Below are 25,288 nucleotides of genomic sequence, written 5' to 3' on the forward strand. Positions count from 1 at the left end.
AATCCCCGTTTCCGTTAATCGCTAGATTTTCAGCCAAAATGGCGATGGGGCACCGCGATACACTCGAGACGTACGTGCGAACGACTAACTAATACGTGCTACGTGTTGCGTTACTTTGCATACATATATATATGCTATGCCGCCGCCCTTATTAAGAGTGTGTCTCCTACACTCGCATACGCTCGTACGCGCGCGAACGGTTGGTAAGCTCGACGAATAACGCGCACTGTGGCGACATCGGTCGACGCGCGGTCGCATTATTGCGGCATGCTTCACGATGCTTGCGTCACTGCTTCAAAAATGGCGCTATTGAGATACCTCGTCTTCGCAGCTCCGCCGAATACCCTAGTGCTTATTTAATTAGTGTACATTTGCTTTAACCTCGGATTAATTAATTCCCGGTAATATACATAAAATCATCTTCGTTAAACGGATGTGGACTGTTACTGCTGCAATACGGAACGTCAGATTTGAGGCTGAGGTACGTATACGTATTTCATGGCAGCGAGCGAAATATCAATCGATTACGCGATTACTACATCGGCTAAAAATCTCTAATTTATGGGCACAGCTAGTTTGTCAGAAATATTATTGCGCCGTTTCCCCGCGAACACGTACGATGTAACCGTAAAATCTGATAACGCGTACGTTTGAAATGGAATCCGTCCACTGGCGCCTCCATGTGCCAAACGTTGAAAAACATTTATCACAGATGCGACGAATTATCGAAAAATCATTTTCTGAATATTCATAGAGTGATAACTGTAGGAAAAAAAAAAAAAAAAAGAGAGAAACAGACGTAATTTTATAATAATATTTGTTACTGAATCGTAATGACGCATAATTGTACAAAACTTTAATAATTTTATAAGATTATTAATTTCAAATACTTTACTGATAATTCTTATCACATTCCAACATTGCGAAATTTAATAACAATTTTTTAAAGTACTCTATGAATATTTTTACATTCAAAAATTGTTGCGTATATGTTAATTGAAAATTTAATTTAGGTGTAATTAATATTTATATCAAAGTAACATTCGTAGCTTAGGAGTGCTGAAACTTAAAGGTGATCCAGACCGTTTCTAAAAATAATGCAGTAGCACGCAGCACTTTTCCGCAATTTTCGTCCGAGTGGAAGCTTTTATCGCTTCGCTGGCGAAGTTTTCCATCGATTTTTAGAAAGGTTAAGCGTTTAACCCCGATAGAAAACGTCGCGACGTTTGGCGATACAAAAAAGGGCGACGACCAGAGTCACGAAAGCTTAACGACTCGGAAGTCATTGTGAAATACATTTCCGTTGCGAAACTTTAACAAGAACGGACGACTGTATTACGCGAGCGATACGCGAAACAGCAATATTACAGGTTTTTAATAGGCAATGTTATCAGCGCATTAACTTTCGACAGTTTTTAAAAAATCAATATACGTCGCAAACAAAATTAACAGCTATCGATATTGAAACGTAAACTTTGACGTCTACGTTTTAAGCAAAAATGTTAAAGTAATTGCGAAAATGTAAAACCTAAGAATGTAAAAAAGCAAAAAAACAAAAAATGGAAATAAGTTTGTATAATAATGACGCGAGCGATATTACAGTAACGACTTAACGTCACATGGTTTATCAAGAATTTTCATGTGATAGCCACGTGTATCACGTGTGTCGCGTCGCATCTCTCGTTTTGCACGTACCATCGTGCTGCAACGTAATTTCGATAGATAGAGCAAATTACAATGCAATAATGAAATACGCCGTCTCGCCGCACGTGGCCTTACGTGGCCTCGTAGTGCCGCACGCTGCGTGCAAAGACGAAATGGACTCTAAACGCAATTACGATTCTCTCCCGCATTGTTCCAAATAATTGTTCATTAGCGCGGCAATTTCGCGTAAAGGAAATCCGCCAGCGATGTTTTGGCACACATGCGTGCGCTCACGTTTAGCATTGAGCGGGCACACGGTGGTCAATCAACGACGAGCCGGCGAATAAAGACGCAGGCATTTGATGCAATCGTCACGTGAATTTCGGATCTATTGACACGGAACGCGAAATTTTCCTTGGCCACGGCTTCGCGCAAACAATTTGTTATTGACTTTGATCCCAGCGGAAGATTTAGATCCCGAGGCACGGAAGATCGTTCGTGGAATCGTTCTCGTCCGGCGATTATACGAAGTTCCATTTGTCGCGCGCGCGTCATCAGCCGCTCCCGCCGATCGTGGCTCGCGTAACGAAAAAGGATCTTCTTTTCAACCCGCGTCGATCTCTCCGTGCGTGGAGCGTCGCTTGCGCGAACGAATACGGGCGCGATCCGCGAAAGGCCAGCCGCGATCGTAAAATACGAGCCTCGCATCGAGATAACACGTTTACGGATCGCCGCCGTCACGCGCTTTTCATTAATTGCCGTGAGCGTGTCTGTCCGCCGATTCAAAGCTCGCAACGCGCATGCAGCGGCGTTCATTGATTTTACCACGTGCGACAAACGCGTTCCGATCCTTCAATTTGATTTGCGAGCCGGGCTGCACTAAGCATTTCGATCGATGTCGTAATATTGGAAGCATACGTAACACCGACGGACAACCGTGCACGTAAATCTGTACCTTTTATTTTCGGGGGAGTTTTTCTTTTATTTATTTTTTTTTTTTTTTTTTAATTAATCTTTACAGAATATTTAATTTTATTCCAAATATCACGAATAAAATCGTTGTATTAACGTTAGATATTTTTAATGCTCAGCGCAGGTGTTAATTTTCCTATACATATAATTCAATTATTGAATTCGTAGTACTAAATTAGAGCAACATTATTTTTATCATTTTCCATTAAACGTTTGTTGTTGAAATTAACGGCGACAGTTCTGGGACACCCAGATCAAGGATTACGTGTTTTACGGAGAAACGATTCGTTTATCCGTAAGAACGGGGACAGCTGACGGACAATAAATACCGATGAGTCCGCCGAGAGATCATTTGGCAGCCAGGCCGCACGCGAGTCCTCGGCTGAATCACGCGCGGGCTCCGAAAATTCGTGCCGTTCTGAAAACCGGGCGGTAGCTAAGGGAAAAGCTCGGCCGTGCGCCAAAAGCACTCTTCTGCGAAGGGAAACTGGTGACAAATAGCGTCGACGTCGCGAACCTTGCACTCGAAAGGACCGCATCGGGTGCAACGACCCAGTATAACGATTAATATACAGCCCGACAGTAGCGGTAAAGCGACGAAAAAGAGTTATCGATTCGCGTCTACCTCGATACGAACGACGTACGGCCAATACCATTCCCAATTTCCGAGGAACGAATCCCAAAACCGAGCGCTCAATCCGATCAGCTTCGTTTCGTACGTACGAATTTTCTCAATAACGCACCCAACGCGGGATGATCGAAGTGCGTGACACAGTTAGAGATTCATCGATCGCGCCCGATTTATTGTTGAGTAGAAACCGTTGGTATCGCGGTGTAGCTGGTATCACCCAGAATAGCCATCGGGATGGGTGGAAAAACTGGAACCTGATAGCTCGATTAACCGGTTTTAATCGTAGCGGAAGATCGATTATCTTATCGCTTCTCCTGTCGCGCTAATTGAATGCCGGATCGGAAGGTATCTTCGATATTGTCTTTATCACCTTTACACAGAAGGGTCTAATTAATTGTCAATTGAAATTTTCACGAGTAGACAGGTGCTTTATATAGAATATAAGAAAGTTGCGGCTGTCGCTTGAATAATACAGTAATAGATTGGCAAATTAATTAATCAATGGCCGAGATAAGATCCGAGCCCGAGGCACAAATAATTTATAAAATGACAAAAAGTATTATTTTTATATATTTATCTGAATAATTAAGATAGTTTGTGCTCTCTTTTGAGAAAACTTTTTTCTTTACGATATATAGAATCTTTTTTAATGCGTATTTAGTGAAGAAACGAGAAAAAAATAGGTTTATTAATTAAATGCAACAAACAAAATCTAATATTATTATAAAATAATTTTTAACAAATTGTTGTTTTTTTTTTTTTTGCAGAAATACAGAAGTAAACGAGTTGCCAGTGCATCCACGTGTACAACAGTGAACTTCTTCAATGCCTTCAGTAAAGGTAAGAGTATATTGATAATATATTAATTAATGCGCCGCAGGATTTTCAATCTAAAATGTTCCTTTTATATAACATGTCTTGTTAACTCTTGATATTTTAAAATAATCGTACATAATATAATAATTTTAAATGATGCGTAAAGTATCATTTTAATATAAAGCTTATTAAATTTAAAGTGCCATAAAATAGATTATTCCTCTATTGATTTTATTTTTGCTTTATAATCCGCTTACGTGATAAGGAAAGAAAAGAAGGGGAGGGAGGAAGAGTAGAATGAAAAACTATTTTTAGGAGTTCAGGACTCGCTCTTAACGGTACTTCGTGTTCTATCAATTAAGTTTGCGTCGTTCATTTTTGCGCTAAAAGTGCACATAGGAATTTGCTATCATCGGTTAACGTAACGCTTCGAAAGGCTTTTATAAAGCAAATGACGTCATAATTTTCCCTGGCTTATAAATACGTCATCATTTTCCGCTTTCATTCATTTTATTCTTTCAAAAGAAGCAGCGCAACGTAAACGCTTTTAATTAACCGTAAGACAGGCATAACATTACTAATTTGCGTGTCGCAAAAAAAAAAAAAAAAAAAAAAATAAGAAATAATAATGGGAGGGAAATTACTAATTGCATATTCTACATAAACGAACAATAATGTTACATTCGAATGTTCTCACAGCAAGCTATGTATAGTAGACACGAACAAGGTCTATCTACTTTGCTATTGTATTATAACAAAAAAAAAAAAAAAAAAACGAGGTGAGGAAAAAAATAGCACTCTACAAAGTACAACGGTATGAGTGCGAGTGTCAAATTGCGACGCCACATTTATCTTTCTATCGACAATGGATGAATGATTATTGCCACGCGATATTGTTGCTTTACTTGCGTTTCAATGATGTGACGCAAAGGTCCGGCATTGTACGTAGCGAGAGCTACGTACAAAACGCATTCCGTGCGTTCGCGATGCATGCCAATGCGATGCATAGCCTTTTCTTTCTTTCTCTCGCGATATGCCGACATTTAAATATATATGTACATATATAGAGTAGTCTCTCAATCCTGTTAAAAAAAAAATCTTAGTTATCGAATAATGAAAAAGAAATTGAAATATCGAACAGTCATATACTGACTTCTTTACGTCAACATTATTATCGAGAGTTCTTAATAACTCGTTCATTTTTATCACATTGTTCTCAGTTGCGTCACAGAATCCATGGAGATTTTTCGATATTCAAGCGCATTTAATTTTAAATTATGAATTACGCAGCAGGAGACTTATGTAATTGTCCAGTCGCGTTCGCGTTAAACTCAAAAATAATTCAAGACGTAATTACACACAAAAAGAAACGGAGTAATGGACCGGACGAGAGCGTTGCAGCTTCCCGCTCCGGAAAGGCAGGCTTCGGGTTTTTCGCGGAAGCGGTTTTCGAGAAATTCGTAGGGAAACGCTTGCGAGAGTGCATTTTCGATCGGCGCCACTTGCCTCGGCTTTGATTTACGACATATAGCGTATTATACGGAACGTCTCGAGAGGGGGTCCGCGCGTGGCAACGATACCTCTTGGAGCAGGCGAGCGAGTAGCTGCGCAAACGCGCGCCGTCGTTCGCGCGCCTCTATAAATAGCGGCGATGAAAGTTTCCACGGACAGTACTCAGCGCGCGATCAATTGGTGGTTTTCGTAGAGCTCGTTGTTGCGAGAGTTCGAGTACTTGCACGTTCTCGCGAAAGGGCTTCCCTTTCATTTCCACCGAGCTCAGGCTGCGGCGCCGTGAAATCTCGTTTGTGCACCTCCCGCGAAAGCGGAGCGACTTCAGCGGTCGACCTTCCGCCGGTCGCCGACGAGGTACTCGCCAAGGCTAAGCGCGAAGCAAGGGAGAAAGGACGGCAGAGATAAGAAGCGATCGAAGGTGTAGCGCGTTAACCAGGATGCCGGCCGACATATCGCACACCAACTTCCTACGGTACAACCAATCGAGCCTGAAGAACTCGAACGTGGACTCCTGCTGGAACACCGAGAACATGAGCGGCTACATGACCTTGATCGGGCCGAACGGCCACCGGCAGTGGGTGCAGGTGAAGGTTTATCGCACCAGCGTGGAGCACTTCGCCGTCATCTACCCGCAGAAGAAGATATGCCAGCCGCTGGGTGTGTTGAACCTGCGGAACACGACGGTCGAGCGTTACGAGGACGAGGGTTTCCTCGTGAGGCAGAAGGGTGGCGATCTGCCGATCGCCCTGACTTTCCTCATGGAGAAGAAGAGCGAGCTGGACTACTGGATGCTCGCGTTCACCGCTAGGACCAGCCCGCTGGTGCACCACAGCAGTCTGCCGATCGTCGAGGAAGAGGAGATCTAAGGGACCTCCGTATCGTAGTTGTGTGTCGTGTCAGCCGATTGGCATGACGGACGGCCGAAAGCCAGACCGAGCGAGTCCGAAAAAAAAAGTGGATCGGTCACCACCGGTCTTTTTTTTTTCCCGGAGGACTTCTCGAGGTCTCCACAAGTGTCTTCCTGCGAGGAACCTCGTGGGAGAGACGGGAGACATCACCGCGTGCGAGTTCCGACTTGCCAAGCACGGAGATGCACCAGTGATCTCATATTCTTCTCTTTCTCCAAAAACGTACGCTTCCAGACTGCCCGAGTGCGCCCGGAACCGGCGCGAAAGCCGGTAGAATATCGAAGGAGCACGAAACGATCAGATCTGCAGCTCGTCGAGTCGATCGAGGACAGGTGTTCAGACCAGAACCGATTCGTTCGAGAGGACGTCCCGATTGACCGGTCGGGCTTTTGATCGTCATTGTCATCAGGTAGTCGCCGTACTCGCGCGACACGGTCATGTCGCGAGGCCATGTTGGCATTAAACCCTAGCAGCAGCCAGCATCATCGATCGCAGCCAGCTGTGACCAATCGCGGCGTACGTTCCAACCGGAGCCGGAACGCCACGAAGAGAAGTGGAGGAAGAGGAGACGGAGGAGAACGAAGAGGGGCAAGAGGAGCGAGAAAGATGACAGGGAGAAGGACGACGGAGGAGGAATAAGAGGATCAAGCACAACCGGCAATTTTCCTTTTTTTTTTTATCTGCGGGTCTACCTACGCGTCGTTGTCACGGTCGTCAGCGCCGACGACCCCGCGGCGTCGCTCTGCCCTTTTCACGCAGGGGAACAACCGTTAACTTCGACCTGGCAACCGCCATGTTCTCGATCCGCACCCGGCCGGCCAGCAGGATGCGACCTTTCGCGCGAAGCCTCGAGACACCGGTCTCCCGTGTCAGGGACCGCGGAGGGAGCGGCATCGTTTCCTTTCGTTCGCGCTTCGCTTCCTCCGAGCGCCTTGACGACGAGGCCTCGGAACACCCAATTATTATCCGCAACCGGATCGAGGAGGCTCAGACTTGATCTCGTTGAATATTTAACGAGCTTCCTTTCCGTGCGCGTTTTTTCCGAACGGAAACAGCATTTGTTATCATCGACTTTCTTTTAAAAAGCAGCGATAATTATACTTCAACACTTTTTTTCTTTCTTTTCGAATTTATTATAATTGCAAAAAAAAAAAAAAAAAGAACGCTAGTATTAATTATGTATATGTTCAAATACGAGATCAATGTTCCTGGCCATCGATGAATTTATTTGTTTAAAACAATGCGATTGATACATCGGCATTTTTCATTACGAGCCGTGGGTTTAATATTGCACGAGCAATTAAAATCAGAGAGCTTAACTCATTTGGATCTGAAGAGCGATGGAAGTGCGTCTTATGTAACTTTTGAATTTAAGCGCGAAGAGAGAAAGAAAGAAAAAGGACGACGTCTTAGCGGAACTGTTTTGTAAGCCGTTTGTAAAATCGATATAGCCTCTGTCGTCACACTAATGCCCGCCGTGGTGAGATAACTATGATTGTCTGTGATATTACGTAGGCGATGACACTGTCGTTGCGATAGGCATCAGATATCTTATTAAAGTAGAATAGCGAACCATCCGCAAAACCGCAGGGATTTCTTTGTAATGCTCCGAACTTAAGTGTACCGCAACGAGGACCTCTGAGGAGGTCAGAGGTGGCAGTCCGAGTATGGAGATCACCACCCATCATCGTCGTTTTCTCTTACACCTTTTTATTCGGCATCGGTACGACAACGTTTTCACCCGACGTCCCACGCAATCTCGCTAGATTGACTCGATTGCCATTTGAAGAGCCCGGTGAAATTTTCGCGCACGGCCCCTGTAAATAGCCGGACGGTGATGAGCGCGTGACTGCGAAATTGCGAGCGTTACATAGAAGATACTTGATTTCCTTAATAATTTCCTACTAGATTTACCCGTAGCCTACTCTAGATAATCTTTTGAACTTTTTATAAGAGCATGACCATTGAGCTACTTCCTTGTTCTTCCGTTTAGCCAGACTTCCCTAATTAGGATCCAAGGTAGATAATATGCGTAAAACACGCAACAAAACAATTTACGTACACATACATACGCATATATATTGTATACACATATACGAGATTACGATTCTGTATATAAAATATACTACGAGAATAAATGTAGTCAATGTGTCTTCAAATTGTTTTGTTAAATTAGTATAATTTTGCAAATCCGCAGCTTACTTTTTAGACATTTTTCCATATATTTATATTTCTTTTGTTTCAAGTATAAATAATTTATTTCTTCTTTAAATAAAAATTTATATATATTTTTTATTAAATTCATAGAATTAAAATATTTAAATGGCATTATTAAGGCCATATGTGAACTGTAACCGACAGTATCCAGTCGATCGTGACCGTCGTATGAAAGGTAAAAGGAAACCTTTCGGTCATTGTGCTACCGTGCACACCGTGCGATTCCTGTTCTAGAACCGGCTTGGTAACGTTACATTTCCGGCTTGCATTAAGCAGGTTTTACGAGCGTGGAAAATAAAAGATATCACAGTCCCGATGTTACTCGGTCTTGAAGTACTCGAGGTACCTTATCGTGGTGGATAAGGGAATACTCGCAAGTACGATAAATGAAAATGTTTTTCACTTATTTACGAGTTCTAGTCCGCTTCTATAAATAACGATTCGCGAACCATGCACGATCCGTGCAACAAAAATAAATTTTTAAGTCGATAAATATTTATGAAGCATCTTATACATGCATATATAACATACGGCACCCGATAATTACACAGATTTGCAATTAAACTGTCTTAGAATATTTGCAGTTATAAAGTAACTTTATTCTTCTTTTTAAAATCATGCTCTCTATTAAGAATATTTAAATTATTTATTTCTAATTTTTTTTATCCGCGGTATATTATATTTTTTATTTTTTATTTATTGAATATTATTTTCGTTTCTATTTTGCTTGTTCTAGTCGAATCATCGCGTGATTACTATGATACGTGATATAAATGTGTCTGTTATATATAAATATTACACTGTCCCGGCTGATCGATATTTAATTTCTCGGTTCTGAGTAAGTTCGCAGAAGTCGCGTGCGGTCACGTCGCATATCACGCATACGCGAACATGATTTATTATCGTTAAAAATATTATATCGCAGAAACAATTACTGAATTTCATTTCTGCGTATCTCCGAAGGCTAGTACCTTTCCTTTGTGCAAGATGCCAACGGTTCCTGCGCATCTGCGTTAGTTTAGGCTCAGGAAGGTGAGCCTGCTATTATATCTCGTGCACATCGCAACGAAATATATAACGTTTGCACCCTTCGAAGACGTAAATCTATTGTATGAGGAAATCTGCGTCGTAGGTTGACTAATAGGCCGATCGACGTAATAGCAGGGTCATAAATTTTCGTGATCTGGCACATTTTGGATGGAGGATCCTGCAAGCTTTTTCGTGGATTCACTCAGACAACGTTCATGAATAATTCAAATCACTTTAATATTAAATTATTTTTCTAATTTCGAAAACTTTCAAATTTAAATATTAAGTGACACCCACTAATACTTTGTAGTCTAATGTGGCAGAGAAAGAGCAGGAAGTGAGATCTCTGAATATATTTCTCAGCTATCTGGAAAAGTGTTTCGTGCGAAGATAAAGTTGTATAATTATGGGACTTTATATCACGTACAATGAGTTTGTGAAGGCTAAGAAAAAATTCCTGAGTGGAATTATGAAAGATTTTTATTTTTCTCAAAAGTAAAATATACTTTTCTTTTTCTTTTTCTTTTCGTAAAGGATTATTTCAAGTTGAGGAAAAGATACGTGCGCGAGATATAATAATAAAAATATCTTTTATACAGTTTTACTGGAAGGGACATTGCATATTACGAAAGCTCGCATTGACAGCTCCATCCATTTATGCTTCCAACATTTGCCATTCGATAAATTAAATCACCACGGCGTACATCAATTTATCGAACGGCTTCTAAAATTGAAAAAGTTTCACTAGCAGTCTTACCTTCGAAGAGTTGCGCGACACGGAGTCCGTAGTTTATAGTTAGGAAAATGACTTTATACGAGTACGTAGCACGGAGTAGTTACGTAAAATTTCTGATTATAGAGGACGAAGACAATTCGCACTTCCGGGAGCCATTACTATGCAACAATTTCTCATGATGAAATGAAATATACTTGTCTTGTTTAATGAATCTCGCTGTAATTCTCAGCATAATTAAGCTCATACCTCACCTTCAGAGACATATTATAGTAGAAAGACAAATGATATGTCTCTGACGAATATATACCTCCACGATTAAATTATTTCCGAAAACTTACATAACGAGACAGCTATAAATTCATATAAAGTGAAAGACAATTAATAATTTTCTCTGCGTGTAGCCTTAACAATTTTGTTTAAGAATGTAAAAATTATTCTATATTATATTAATTACTTTTTACTTATAGAAATCGATATAACGATACATTTGCGCAACGCCGTTGTGCACGAATTCGCTTTTCCTTCACGTACTCTTTAAATTTCATTATTTTCTATCAGCTGTTACTAAAAGCGTGGTTAATGCTCTTTCGCGCACGCAAATTAGCGATGAAAGGGTTCGTCGACTAAAAGCGATAATGGAAGAAACTTTTAACGCAGATACGCGATACGAAATATTCATGAGCAATAAAAGAAATTTTTTTTTTAGTGTAGGTAATTGCTTATATAAGTTTAAAATTAATATTATTTATTTGAGATAGACAAAATCGGTGGTCGGAATAATTTAATATATTCGCGATGAACAGTATCTCGATGCAAGAGATAACCAGAGTCTGTATTTTATTGAGGAGATAGATATATTCTCACGTCGGCGTGTCGATTACCTGCATTCTATGTTTGGAAAACTTCGTACATATTGACTATGCGAGCAACGATCTTATCCGTTGCTCGCACGTCAGAGATACTAAGATAATATTATAGAAAGGTGTGCTGTGATCTCACGGCTTTCGTATGCATGAATTGAGAGGTCGGGGATCCGTGACACTTTGTCTGAAAAAAGAAAAAAAAAAAATAAGATAAGAACGCATGCATATATCGGACAATGGAAAACAACGGGGTTTGAAAAACAATAGACCGGGTCAATCCATGAGAGGCCGATCAATCTTGCGACTCGCGCGCACTATCTTAAAATTCTCAAACCAGAACCCGGATTCGTCAATACAAAGCGTATATGATTTAGTAATAATTTTCTCACGAAGAGAACATGTTGTTAAACCCATATCGTTAGGTTTTCCCGGCTTTTTAATAGCGTACCGTCTTAAATATCTCGAATATAAATATATTTCCATTCGCAAAAGTATCAAGTAACTCAAATATTCCGCGAATACGTTATTATCCGAGGAGCGTCCTTTCTCGTAAGAAAAACAATATCTCTTTCCCCTCTAGACGTCTAGACGTTGCATTTCACGTCACTGCTGAACAACGAATCTCCTTTTTTTTTCTTTCTTTTTTTCTTCTCTTACCTACTTTATCTGTTTCTGAGGCGAAGTCTCTTGGGTATTGAATATATAGCCGCACGTGATCAATTTAATTCACTTTGATGTTGAACAAGGCACAATGAGAGCGGACGATATTATTTATATAGACGTATAAAACAAGGTAACTTTTGTAAAACAGTACTTTACAAATATTTCAAAATGTCACGAGCTTTTACGAATGTCGCGAGATATTAATGAAAGCTTTTTGTGCTCCCTTCGTGATGTATTCTGACCGCCACGTGTTACTCTTCGAGCAAACGATGCAATAAGATCAGCGTAAAAGTACGCGATGTATTTTTGGGTGCTTAGTGACACGAACGGTGTTGAGCGTACTTTTTATTCTTTTTTTTTCTTCATCGGACTTACCGTGGCACTACCATGGAAATGGTACGAAGTCATGACTCACTATTTAAAAACGAGTTTTCTCCGAAACGTTGTATTCAGTAGTCCACTCCATTCCAGGAGACTTATGCCGAGATGTCACGACGATCAGTGGGCGGATAGTCCGCTGGGATATTCCAACCTTCTAGCACGTTGCGCAACGCTCTTGCTATATTTCAAAATTTGACCTCTTTTCTTTCATTTCCGTCGTAATATTTAAAAAAAAAGAGAAAAAAAAAAGTTCTCCACTTCCTCTTTCCACTTTGGTTGCAAACGAGTCTCTCTTCTCTAACGGTTTGCTTCTCCAAAAAATCATAATTATGTACCAAGTTAAGTTCTGAAGCACAGATTCAACGATTATTTCACAGTTACACGCCGGTTTATGCATATCCTATCCTTGCACTTTTACGTGTTCGACTTGTTTTCGTATAGACTGAAATTATCGACCAATCGCGCTTCAAGTCAGAGAGACTGGTCCATGAAAACCATTCATTCGAAACGAAGATAAAATGGTAACCATTGCCTAACAGTCTCTTGCCAAACACGACGACCGAGTTTCTTTGCACCAGTTTCCAGGCTTGCGCCAGAATCCTCTTTCTAAACTAAAGAAAGAATAACAGCGATCGCGAGAACATTTCCACGATTCTGTTAGCCTCGTATAAACGTAACAGATAGACGTTTCATCTGGCCCTCAAACAGAAAAATAACGCCGCGCATAGCGGAAGAAACTGTATCGATACGAAAAATTATCATACGTATTTACGCACATATGTATGATGATAACTGCGCCGATATAACAGCCGCCAATCATTAACTTATTATACCGATGAATTATATAACATTTCACTTTGTTTAGACATCGATCTGACAGCTTTGATAGAAAATTAATACTTAAAGAAAAAGAAAGAAAAAAAAAAGAAAAAGATATTTTTTACCGTGTATGGAACAAAATATTATGTCGGATATTATGAGTTATTAAATGCGAAAAGAATAAATGCGAATTTTGCGGATCAGCAAAATTCTGAAATCAAATTAATTTACAAGCAATATTAGAATGAACGCCTAAAATAGCTCCGTGTATGCGTCTTTGCCGACCTTAAAAGATCACGAGAGAGCATAGACCCTTCAGGTCGTCATAGCGACGAGCCAACGGTCCCGAGGAGACCATCAAGGGACGACAGTTTCGTGGCTCTCCATCTCAATTAATTCCCAACTGATCTCTTCAGATTTTACGCGTCGAAGAAAGATCAAGAACCTGGACATTTGACCCAATTCGCTCACGTATACTAACACGTACTGCACATTATCGTTACGACGAGCACAAAACTATTTTCTTCTAACGAAGGATACGAAATGTAAATTAATTTCGCAATAAAATGCAACTGTGTCATTTTATATTAACAAAGATAAATTAATACACTCTTTTTTTTTAACACAAAAATTAACGATAAGAACAACAAGAAGATAGGCACATTTTAATTCATTTAATTCCTTTATTACTAATCATCTCTTTCATTTAGCAGGTGAATACTTGTAAATTAAAATTCTCATATTATCAATGAAGTAACGTCTTCATTTATCGGAGTAGTTAGGACGAGGAGAAGCAATTAGGCGTGTTTCTTTCGGGCGTAACTTGTAAGACGCTGATGAGCGGCAGTATCGTTTAAAATACACATTTTGCAAGGGCAGATGTACATTGGACTTGTTTTCGAAAGCGGGCAAATAAATCGGCAGACTGAACGAAGATAACACTGATTATGCAATTATTGTTTTGGCGCTTAAAGATACGTAATTAAAATTTAGAGCAAGACGTAGAAATCCCTTTACGGGCAATAATTGTCTTTACAGATGTTGCAACAACAATATCTCAATTACTATAAATAAAAAGCCACATATATCTCTCTTTCAGTTTCAGTTCCAAAAACATGCACATTTATCGTTGATATTCTTTCTAATATCTAATTATTAATTAAAAATTATCTTAACTCTGAATGCTGATAAAACGTGAGCCTGAAAATTTCTAAAGGCAATTTCTACGAAATGTATATTATCGTTGAGTGATTGCGACGATAATAATCGAATTTGTCGTGTTAAAAGCTTCTTATCTTTTCAATCATCATCAATATCGCAACCGTAGGGTTTAATTTTTTATCTAATCACGTTTAACCACGATCGATGTCTTACTCAGTTAGGATATTTTTTTTGTTTTTTCTTATACCAGGCATATGATTTTTATATCAAGTAATTGAGACGTTGTTGCACGCGTATTGGGTTTAAATGAAATTTTCACAATTGGCGGATCTTAGGACGGCCTTTCTCATCGTAATCCGTTCCCTGTATTGATGCCGCGTGACTCCCATTTTGCGAGAAACAGCTTTATTATCCCCTTTTTAAAGTATCGCGGTGAGTCAACGTGATATTAAACGGGATGCGATCGGAGCGTTAGGATTAATTAATTTGACACCGCAAATGACGTGTGAGCCGGGGAACTTGTGGTAGCCGGAACGATCCGGGTTTAATCAATCAATTAAAAGCACAAGTGTTACATGTGACGCGATGGATTAACTCGGACGGTGAAAAATTAATGGCCACACTGTTTCGCATTTCTGCGGCTCTCTTCTGAATATGCTGTAATAATAAACGTAGCTTGATCCGCTCTTTCGAACGCCTGTCTTGACTTTCGTAAATAGATAATTATATTTGTAAGCCGAACAATTGCAAGAGGTTTTCTCATAACCGTGGCTTCGGATTAATCGTCTCGCTTGTCGCGAATCTCGCCCCCTTCCCCCTCCCCCTTCTTACATAATGGGATTCGTTATTATGAAAGTCAGCTCGCAACGCTGTCTCGCGAATGCAATAAACCGCCATGATGAACCTACGTTTCGTAATAGTGATTGAAACTTCAACGATATAAAAATTAACTGCTGCCGTGGAAACTCAGATTGGTAGCCAGGGAACTCGTTAAGATATCCGAGATATTATCGAACACGTGTCTAATACAAGTGCTTAATTTAATCAGTCAGAATGTACAAAGTGTCCTGATTGCCCGTGACAAATTAAAAGGCTGGGGCCTCGCGTACGATTAAACGTACGATAATCTGCGTAATATCTTGGGCACTGTCCGGTGTGCGTAATATTTGCTGAATGACGTAATATCTTTGACTATCGAGGGGAAAACGTAAGTCTCACGCGGCCGCTTGACCGAAACTCTGTATCCCGTACAATTTCAATGACGGCGTCCGCTTGGCTTTACGATGCGGCGTATCGATAAGCATTCCTCATAGGGGGGTCCATTTAGTCCACGCGGGGTTAATTGGCTAAATGCTCCTCGTATATACGCGCAACTCTTCTGCTATGAGTTCGACATTGAGACAAATAGCACCTATTTTGTTACTATGGAAATGCGTTTTATAACATCTCGACCGGCCGGAATTCAAGTATTTAATCATTTCTCGTTACGTAAGATCTCGAATTGACGAATTTCGTCTATGCGTACGTTTAGATTTAATCGTCCCTTAAATTCGTTTCGTTCAAGTTGTGAATACCGATTGCACAAGAATTAAAAAAAAAAAAAAAAAAAAAAAAAACCACACACACGACGTAGCCCTCCCGATGACACGGAGATGCCGTCGTTTCGAGCGACGTGAGATGAAATAGATGTTGGATAGTTATGTGGTTTATACCTTTGTCGCAGAAGACAAAGGCTTTTATCAAGGAAACGTCGCAACTCGTGACGCAATACTCGTGACGTAAACGCGAAAGACTAGCCTTATTCGGCTTAATTTATTAACACGTCCAGTTGCTAATGAGTCCCGTGTTGCGCGTGCTTCGCGTATGCACATTGCACGAGATGGCATAGTCTGACGCACGCACATGCACGAAACTGTCATTCACCGGACGGTCTACTGCTCACATCTCACACGTGATTCCGGTGTTGCGTTACTATGCGGGATTACAGCCCGAGTTAATACGGCAGAATCGTCATACCGCAAATGTGCATTTTTTTTTACATTATACATACAATTTTTAAGAGCGAACGATCCTTACCTTTATAAAATAATCGTAAAATTTAATATAATTTCACGGAGTAAAGGGTAAAGAAATAATCTTTTTTTATTACATAAAAAAACAGAAGTATAGAGAATAACGTTAATTCAAGCAAATAATAATAAATTTGCAATTTATTTTATTATGGGAAATATGTAAAATACGTAAAATAAAAGACTCATTTTTATTAGAAACAAGAAATTATTACATGTACTTAATTTACTCATTAAATAACTTAGCAAGGTTCCATGGTTGCATGAGCATCGAGTACATTGACGCGAACGTGACATTCATTAGAACATTTACATCGAGTCAACAAAATGATTAGCGTGGACTACAAGATTTGCATGTCACATATAAAAAAATATATAAACGCGATATGTAGGAATTATTTTCACAATTTAACAATTAGAAAATAATTTTTTAAACATATTTTAAATTACTATATCAATGTAGGATTTAAAAATATATAGTTTACATGTAATTATTTTTATACGATTCAAGTAATTTATTGATTTATTAGATTTAGGATTAAAATCCGATAGTCTCCGTACATTCTTCAGTGTTTAGATGTTAACGAGAAATAATTTGTTACAAAACTTTTAATCTCGCAAGGAACTATACTTATAGAAAGGCATGATATCACATCTCAACATGCAAGCTACTTCGTATGCTCTTTTTTGCATCTTTATACAGCATCCCTACCGCTTTCCTCTATCTTTAGAACAGACCTGCCCCTTGATAATCAAGTTTTAGCTGCACGATCGCTCCGATAATGACCGTGACATACGACGACGATCGATTATCGAATTAACCGAGTACGTGGGCGGCTATTCTAACATGTTTCGTTTAAGGGAACGATATACTCGAACGACAAAATTGTTACGACGCAATTTGTCCGGCGATCGCCGCTTTCGCATTTCGCGTAAAATTTTTTATGCAACGTTTATCAATGATTTATTTCCCGCACTATAGATCTTAGCTTCGCGAGCAAAATTATTCAATTCTTCTTGCAAACTCTTCTTCCATTTTTTAAGACGGATCTAAAATATATATTGTAACCAATTGTACCAATACTCGTACCATGGAGAGGTGAAGAATACTGGCTTTCGGAAATTGGTCATTTATGTTAGTCTCATTTGACGTCCGTGTGTGAAAGATAGATACACACGGATAACACTTAGAGACTGGTAACTAAGGGAAGGAAAGAAATCGTCTTTCATTTTTTTATATAAGAGATCTGCCTTGAACTCGGGTTCTTTGGAATAGTAAACTGGTGTCTTACCTGCTTAGCTACCGACACCATCAGTCTTTTCTTCTTCTACGTCGTAGTCATGAAAAAAATTTTTGAAAACTTTGCGTTAAATTGATTTTACATCTTGTATTTAACATTGTTAATTTTAGTCGTAAAATTAATAAATTTACGAACCTAAACGACCAAAAAATAGTCACGCGTGGTAGAAAGTCATAAATAATTAAATCAAACTTGCACTTGTGTTACAAGGAAATAAGATTATCACGTTAAAGTTAAAAACAAGATTATCGCGTCTACGAATGTGAAAAATAAGAAATAGATACGTTGACGGAAACTTAATACAGTAATCAACGAATACTCGACATCAAATAAAAGACGAGCTGAAGGAAAAGTGAGAAAAAAAAAAGAAAATTTTATTTACCAGAAGGCCTTTAATTAACGTCAATCTGCATCCATTATTCCGTGCAAAACGTTGTCAAAGCAATTCTTCTTGATAGTCCTGTACACATACAGGCAAATTGTTTAGATAACTATTTTTCGTCTGACATAACGCGCGTTAACATTGAAAGTCTCGAGTTCTAGTGCGATAAGCGCAATACGCGCGATAATTGGTTGAAATAAGATTTTTTCTTTTTCTTTTTCTTTATTACGCTCTGGAATTTTCTGACGTCTTGGCGGACTTATTGTCTTCCACTCGTTACGTTTATAAGATACAGGTTCGTTCGCCGTGGTCATTTCTCCCCTTAGGAGATTTCATTCGCGTCGTAGTAAATTGCGTCCGATGATGAGAGGTGAGACACCGTGCTGACCTTTACGTTCCCCTTTCCACTCGATTTAACAAAGCGGTTATCTGCATATATACACGTATGCCGTAATGTAGGGAGACGCCTTGCATCACCGTCCGGTAATCCGCCAGCTCGGGTATCGAGCAACGTGATTCGGGAGCACACAAATGCAGCTGGGCTCATCTTTCCCGGCACTATCATGAATCGCACCTCGATTCAAGCATTCGGCTTGACTTGTTGCGCATTCGTAACGCACGTCGTGCCATGCATTTTCTTTTTGAATATACAATATAATTATTTAAAAGTCTGAGAAAGACGACGAAGCCTTTCGCTAAGTGGCGTTGATCGCAATGATGACGAAAACTTAATCATATTTCCTTCCACGTGTATTTTACATTGAAATTTCATTTTTCTCGCTAACGTTTATTTCAACCAAGAGTATGCGCGTGCGAAACGAATTTAATATTGTAGTGGAAATATTTTCAATATACACAGCTTTGTTGAAACTATATAACGCGTTTGCCGTTGCACGTTTGCCTCTCGAACGAGCAGACGACAGGAGCATTCACGTGAATAGCGAACGGAATGACCTGAGCGAAAGGCAAGTTCTGCACGACGGATAGCCTTGCCGTGCCTAAAACGGATATTTATCGCTTTTATTATCTCCAATATGTGGCAAGGTACACGTGTACTATTGTTTGAGCGCATACCGAAGTCGTACATCTTCATTTTTCAGGAACCAAACCGATCGACTTTAATTCTTGTAAATTTCTGAATTTTAATCTGTAAATTAATCTTTTCTTTCTCTTTTTTTTTTTTTTTAAATTGACACGTTAATTTATAACTTTCTCGTGCTTCTTCATTTTTTATTTCGGCAACCTGATCGGCTCGGTTACTCAGAACGATCCGGGGACTCCAAAGAGGTGCGAGAGCACGAATGGAGATGATAAAAGCACAGTGACACCGTCGGGCGAGATTCCGGTTCGCATTTCGCTCGTGAGATCTCCGAATAAGCTCGCTACTAGAAAGTGAATCTTGTTGCACTTTCGACGTCGCTACTTCTCGCGTTCGTGCCGAACGTTTAGGGAACGGCCGTGACGCATAAATGCAGAGCGACGCAACCGGAGGATGAGCTCACGAAATGCCGCGGATCCCCGACACCGAAATAGGATTTTACGGCTCGGCCGCAGGTGCCGTCTATTCCAGTTCTTAGGCAAACGCGATGCAACTATTACGGTCGAAGCTGCGTACGTGGTCCAGCGCGAAAACCAAGGCGCGTATATTGATCTTGAGTCCAGTTTTCGGGTCCAGGAAGACAGGTCTCGTCGGCTTTAATCTTCGGCGAATTCGAGCTCCTTGCGTCATCGTAGGACCGAATTACAATTAAATTATAACGATTAATCGGAATTAATTAAAATCAATTGCAGATATTTTTTTGGTATAAGCGAAGTCAAATGCATAAAGTGCAATATTGCCCGACTTCATAACGTGAAGCGCAAACGATGATTTTAAATCGTAAGAGGAATATTTTAACGTGGATACGCGAATGTACCATTACCATAAAAAAAAAGGTAATCGAAATTTACTCTTGGCACGCAAATATTTTCGCACTTATGATTCCGTTTAGCTTTGAACCTTGTCCTTTCACCGCATGGTTATTGTACTTTTTTTTTATTATTTTTTTGGGGGGGACTTATTGTTATTATTATCCACACGTTATTTTTGACGGAACAAATTTGCAAAAGTATATGATAAAAATTCACCAATATCTCGAAAGTTATGTAAAATTCATACGCATGTTTCGAGCACGTTCGAAGCACGTGATTCGAAACGAGTAGCGCGCGCTACGTGCACGTGTGTATATTTAATCGTGCGATGCGCGCACGTAGGTTTCTAATATGTCGATAGTTTATTACTTAGCTTGGAGAATTCATAGGAATATTACGAAATAGCGTAAGAATAAAACAAAAAAAACACATTTTTAACAGAACGCAATTATAATTATTATTTGCGACAATTATTATTGACAGACGCTTCTTGCTCGCTATTTGGATGTTCCGCGATATTAGAATTGCAACTTGCGCGCCGGAACCGCGCGCCAGATTCGATCCTTCGTTTAATGAAGAGCAAGGTAAATAACGTGGTGTAATCGTGCCGCTAATTGGAACGAAGCTAGGGCACATTGTTTGCCCGACCGGTTTGTTATCGCGGTAAGTACATAGATCCGCGGACCCGCGTGTTTTCTCAGCGTCCCGTCCCCGCGTGGACCACGTGTGCAACGGTACCCGAGATGTCGTGGCTTTCCGGAAAACTACCTCCCGATTACTTGATTGACCTGTTGTACAGCCGGGTAATACGCATTCGTTGAAAGCGCACGGTGAAAGGAAGACAGACACTTTATCATTTGCACGTGGCGATAAAAAAAAAAAAAAAGAAAAGGTCCAACCCGCACGTTTAACGTAACGTGACGAGGCACATCGAGAGGTGATTCATACTTGATTTGATCATAATTTGCATTGATCCTCGCCTGAATACAAAGTACACGCGATATGATGCGACTGCGATGAGCTCGTACTGAGTCAGGCACGTGAAATAACATAGTTTGTCACGTTGGACGACTGAGAATAAAATTGATATCCTTCTTACCCATGTAACGCGCAGTAATTTCGAACCGTGCGTTTTATAGGAAACTAAATATTTCGTTGTTGCGCAGTCTACGCGTATGCATTTAATATTGCATTACATAAGCACATAAAATGTTATGAGAAACGCTAAGCCGCTTCCTTGAAAACTGACAATATCAAATTCAAAAGATATATTCCGCATCGTATATAAGCTATGAAATATAATTTTTATTCTTTATTCAATATCGTCTGGGCGGACGTAGCGCTTTAACGTGATACATGATTTTTATAATTACATCTAATATAAATTTTAGATTAAAAAAAAGAAAACAAATTTTTTTCTTTTAAAGATATGCTAAAATTATAATAAAAAAATTTATGTGCATACATATTTCATTTACTTAGGACGATAAATCAGCGTTACTTAACATACGTTGTTTGACGATTTATATCTTATTTATTCATTTTTTCAGCACGCGAACCGTGTTTAACAGAAATTATGTAGCAACGATTATGTGATGCGTCGAGAACTATTCGGGACGTGCTAGTTCACACGACGAAGCACGTGCATTGATACTACAAAAATTTATGTAGGACAGATCGAAATCTCTTCAGCTGTGGGAACTGTTACAATTAATCTCGAAAAAAATTGTCCTCGATAATTGCGAGATGTTGCATCCATAACGCGATGCAATAAAATAAAATAATTAACAAAACTAGCACTTTTGATAACGAATAAAATTAAGTACCGAGTCAATTTGTGTAAAATTATGATTTAAAATGTCGCCTTGAATTAAACAAAGATAATTTAAATTGCAGGAAACTCTTTTTTTTTTTTCTTTCTTTTTTTTCTTCTAATAAACAGATCACGAGCTAAGTTTCCTAAGCCGCAATATTTCCGCTATAGACGGGAAATACGTCGTTCTCGCTGATAAAAAAGGAATCGCATTATACGTGACGCCGCATAAATATTTCTGGAGAACTGCTAGCGAGCTCGCACTGATTCACGTGTATAATTTACTGCCAAAGCAAGCCGGCATTATCATTATGCAAATAATTACGCTCGCGCGATAAGGCTCGCACTACTTATCGTAAAGTCATCGCGTCTGAGGGAAGAATCGGGAGGCTGCTTTAATATTCAATGCACCGAAAACGGAAATTGTTACGCGAGGAATTGCGTGTTCTCAAAATACATGCGCGAGATATTTTTACGTGCGTGCCGCGATTGAGAGATTTCAATTACAAATCCGTGGACAATAACGTGGATAATAACGAGCAGGAAGGTTCGTCCGAGATCTTCCTCCGATTTCGCACGTCGCGAATAATCGCGGCGCGCACGAATTTCGTATCTGTCGCCAACCGGATTCCCGATGCCACTGACCGCTAGGTACGCGATATCGATTTACGTGTAATCATAGCCTCGCGAAAACTGCGGTGGCCGCACCGATAACCCGTCGCGTCAACGGATAATTCGCGTGTTTTTGTCCATTCCATGCACTCGCATGCGTGGCGGAGAAACGGCCGCTCCGATAAAACGCATTTGCGCTTGCATCGCGCGACGCGATAGCAACAAATATTGACCGCGGAGATGTCGGGCGGATATCGAGGCGACTCGTAAAGCTCATAAAAACAGAATGACGTAAAAGCGTGGCGAGACATGGACTTATTACTGCGCTTTTTTTTTTATTTATCTATCTTTTTTTATTTTTTTTTTAAATTTAATTTTACGAGAACAATCTTGTTTAGGGCACTCTTTAAAAAAAAATCCCAGCCTCCGGTGCGAAGCTTAATTAATATCGCTCAATGTTCTAAATTGTCGTACGTGTACCTTTTATCGAATATAAAAAATTTACTCGGTGAATGTGGCGCGTAATGTGAGAACACGTGTAAGGGATGCTTTCCTCGCGTGTATTTACGTTATCGATCACGGAAGAAAGTTCTTTATAAATAATCGCGGCATTAAGTCATTTTCTTCGCGAGCCGCTCTCGGTTCAAAGTGAAGCGAAGAAAAATCTCTCGACGCGTGAAGAAGCCGCGTCATAAAGTTGACTGTTATTAGACACGCATCGGTTGATGCTGTAGAAAATAAATGACGTAAGAGTGGTAGGAGTGGCATTTCCATGCGATGTATAACCTTTTTTTTTTTTGTGAGCTACATTAAACTTTTTCTCGACGGCAATTTAATGGAGAGCTTTATTCGCAGAACCGCGTCGCGTTAAGAATTTTACGATGATAATTATCGCACTTTCAGGTCTACATTTTGTACAATGATTATTTGTAATGTTATCTAATAATGCGCACATGTACGTCCGTAAATAATTATCTGCATAACCGATTAGATAAGTCTTATCGAACATATCAAATGCGTATTACTTTGTACATTAATTTTTTTATTTTTTTTATTTTTTTGAAAATTAACAGCCGCTTAACGCAATCTCCACGCGCGCAATCTGAAAACAATACACTTAAGGTGCAACGCGTTCATTCATGATATCGTCTCGCAGGAAATTTTCCATTCACGAGTTTTAACATCACACGTTTATTTAAAATAGATAATTGATTCAGAGTGGACCGAAGTCAATTGCGAAGATTCAAAGACTTTTCCAACCAGCAGGGAGGTCTCGCTCGAATCATTCTCAGTGTCATTGTTAAAACTACGCGATTCCTATTTACGCATGGAAATTAAATATACTTCCGCGTTTAAAGTGACCCGGGACGTGCCGCGAGAAGCGTACGGCCGGCCAAATTTCGATCTTACGTAACCCGGGTGAATAATTTTATATCAGCGTGTTGCATAATGCGTAGCCGCGTCGCAGCGAATAAATTCAGATCTACGCGTCGAGCCCTTTGTAATTAAAAACGCGCTTCCGCCGCGGGCAACAAATTGCGATTTACATAACGATACTCGATACCCGTGGCAAGAACGATCCGGCGAGTCCCGGCTCCATCGCGCGTGCAGTAATCGCCGCTAATTAAGTGCCCGTGCACGCCGCAAATGAGGGAGGAAGAACGGCGCAATTATTTATGCGGCCGTTCTATGATTACGAGGTGGTGCCGCGGACGTGGCGACTAGCTGTCTGGCAGTAAATCGCACTGGCTCGATTCCAAAGAGCGGAACATGCGCCAGGCCGATCGTGACCGCGGCGCGTATCGAAAGTCCGAAAAATGTTTTCGCGCTGATGATGAAGGAAATCAAGAGCGCACTATCGGTGCTCAAACCGATCCCCTCTACGATTGTTTCTGCCTCGCCTGGCCAAAGGCGCAGGTATAATATAACGTAATGACAAAACGGAAAGTTTAAACGTCGCCGTCGCTTGGCGAACGACTGTGGAAATGTTGGCGGAAAATTCTAACGTGTCATCGTTACTTGGCAAGGACTATTCGCTTCAATAATAATAGAAACGTCACCTCGGGTATATCTTTGACGTACTTTTCGTAGATAAGCGTGCTGCTTAAAGTTTTTAGTTTAATAACGTTGTGTCGCGTGAGTCACGTACACCTCAGACATCAATAATAAAAGAAATTTTCGTGGACGCGCAACGAAAGTCTCTTGTGCAACAAATCACACTTTATTGTTACCGGGCCACAAACAAATTCTGTCTCTATTTCTATTTAATGTATTTTTTCTTTTGTCTCGGCGATAAATTTGGTATAACATTAATACACGTTTTGTTTCATCTATCTTTTTCTTTTTGCAGTTTTACTTCGTTACATTGCTGAAAGTCTACGCTCGGTCGGAAACAAAGGAACGGTGGAAGAAATGAAATAATAGTTTTGCCGTTTAAAGGTGCGAAAAGCTTGCAGTTGCAGAAATGAGAAGTAAAGTATGTCCCTTTCGAATTAATCTCCTTATTCACTTCTCTCTCTCTCTCTCTCTCTCTCTCTTTCTCTCTCTGCTTTTTACGCTCGAAAAGCCTCCTTTAGCTCCGGAATTATTTTCGCCTCGAGAAATCGAACAAAACTAAAACACTGTTAGAAGCTCGTGCAATCAAAGTAAGACGCCTCTCTCAGTGAGAGGCAAAGAAGCGGCGTTTCCGTAAATAAACTGACGGGGGGTGCCGTTTCTTTCTCTCTTTTTTCTCTCTTTCTCTTTCACTCTCTCGGTGACCGAAAGGGGGATGCCCGTGAGGTTCTCGGAGGAACAAATCTGGACGGACCCAGAAAACGGAGAGTTTCGTGTGTCATTCCTTAATGAG

The 25,288-nt window shown here is 40.2% G+C and overlaps 1 long non-coding RNA gene across 1 annotated transcript; it reads left to right on the forward strand.

Annotated features, from left to right (window-relative positions):
- Positions 1–113: 113 nt before the first annotated feature.
- Positions 114–24,969, forward strand: LOC139109810 (uncharacterized). The gene is made up of 3 exons (XR_011546897.1): positions 114–481; positions 4,015–4,087; positions 24,791–24,969. It is a non-coding gene; the product is annotated as an uncharacterized lncRNA (long non-coding RNA).
- Positions 24,970–25,288: the final 319 nt, after the last annotated feature.

Source organism: Cardiocondyla obscurior, linkage group LG18 (assembly GCF_019399895.1).
Source record: "Cardiocondyla obscurior isolate alpha-2009 linkage group LG18, Cobs3.1, whole genome shotgun sequence".
Taxonomy (NCBI): Eukaryota; Metazoa; Arthropoda; class Insecta; order Hymenoptera; family Formicidae; genus Cardiocondyla; species Cardiocondyla obscurior.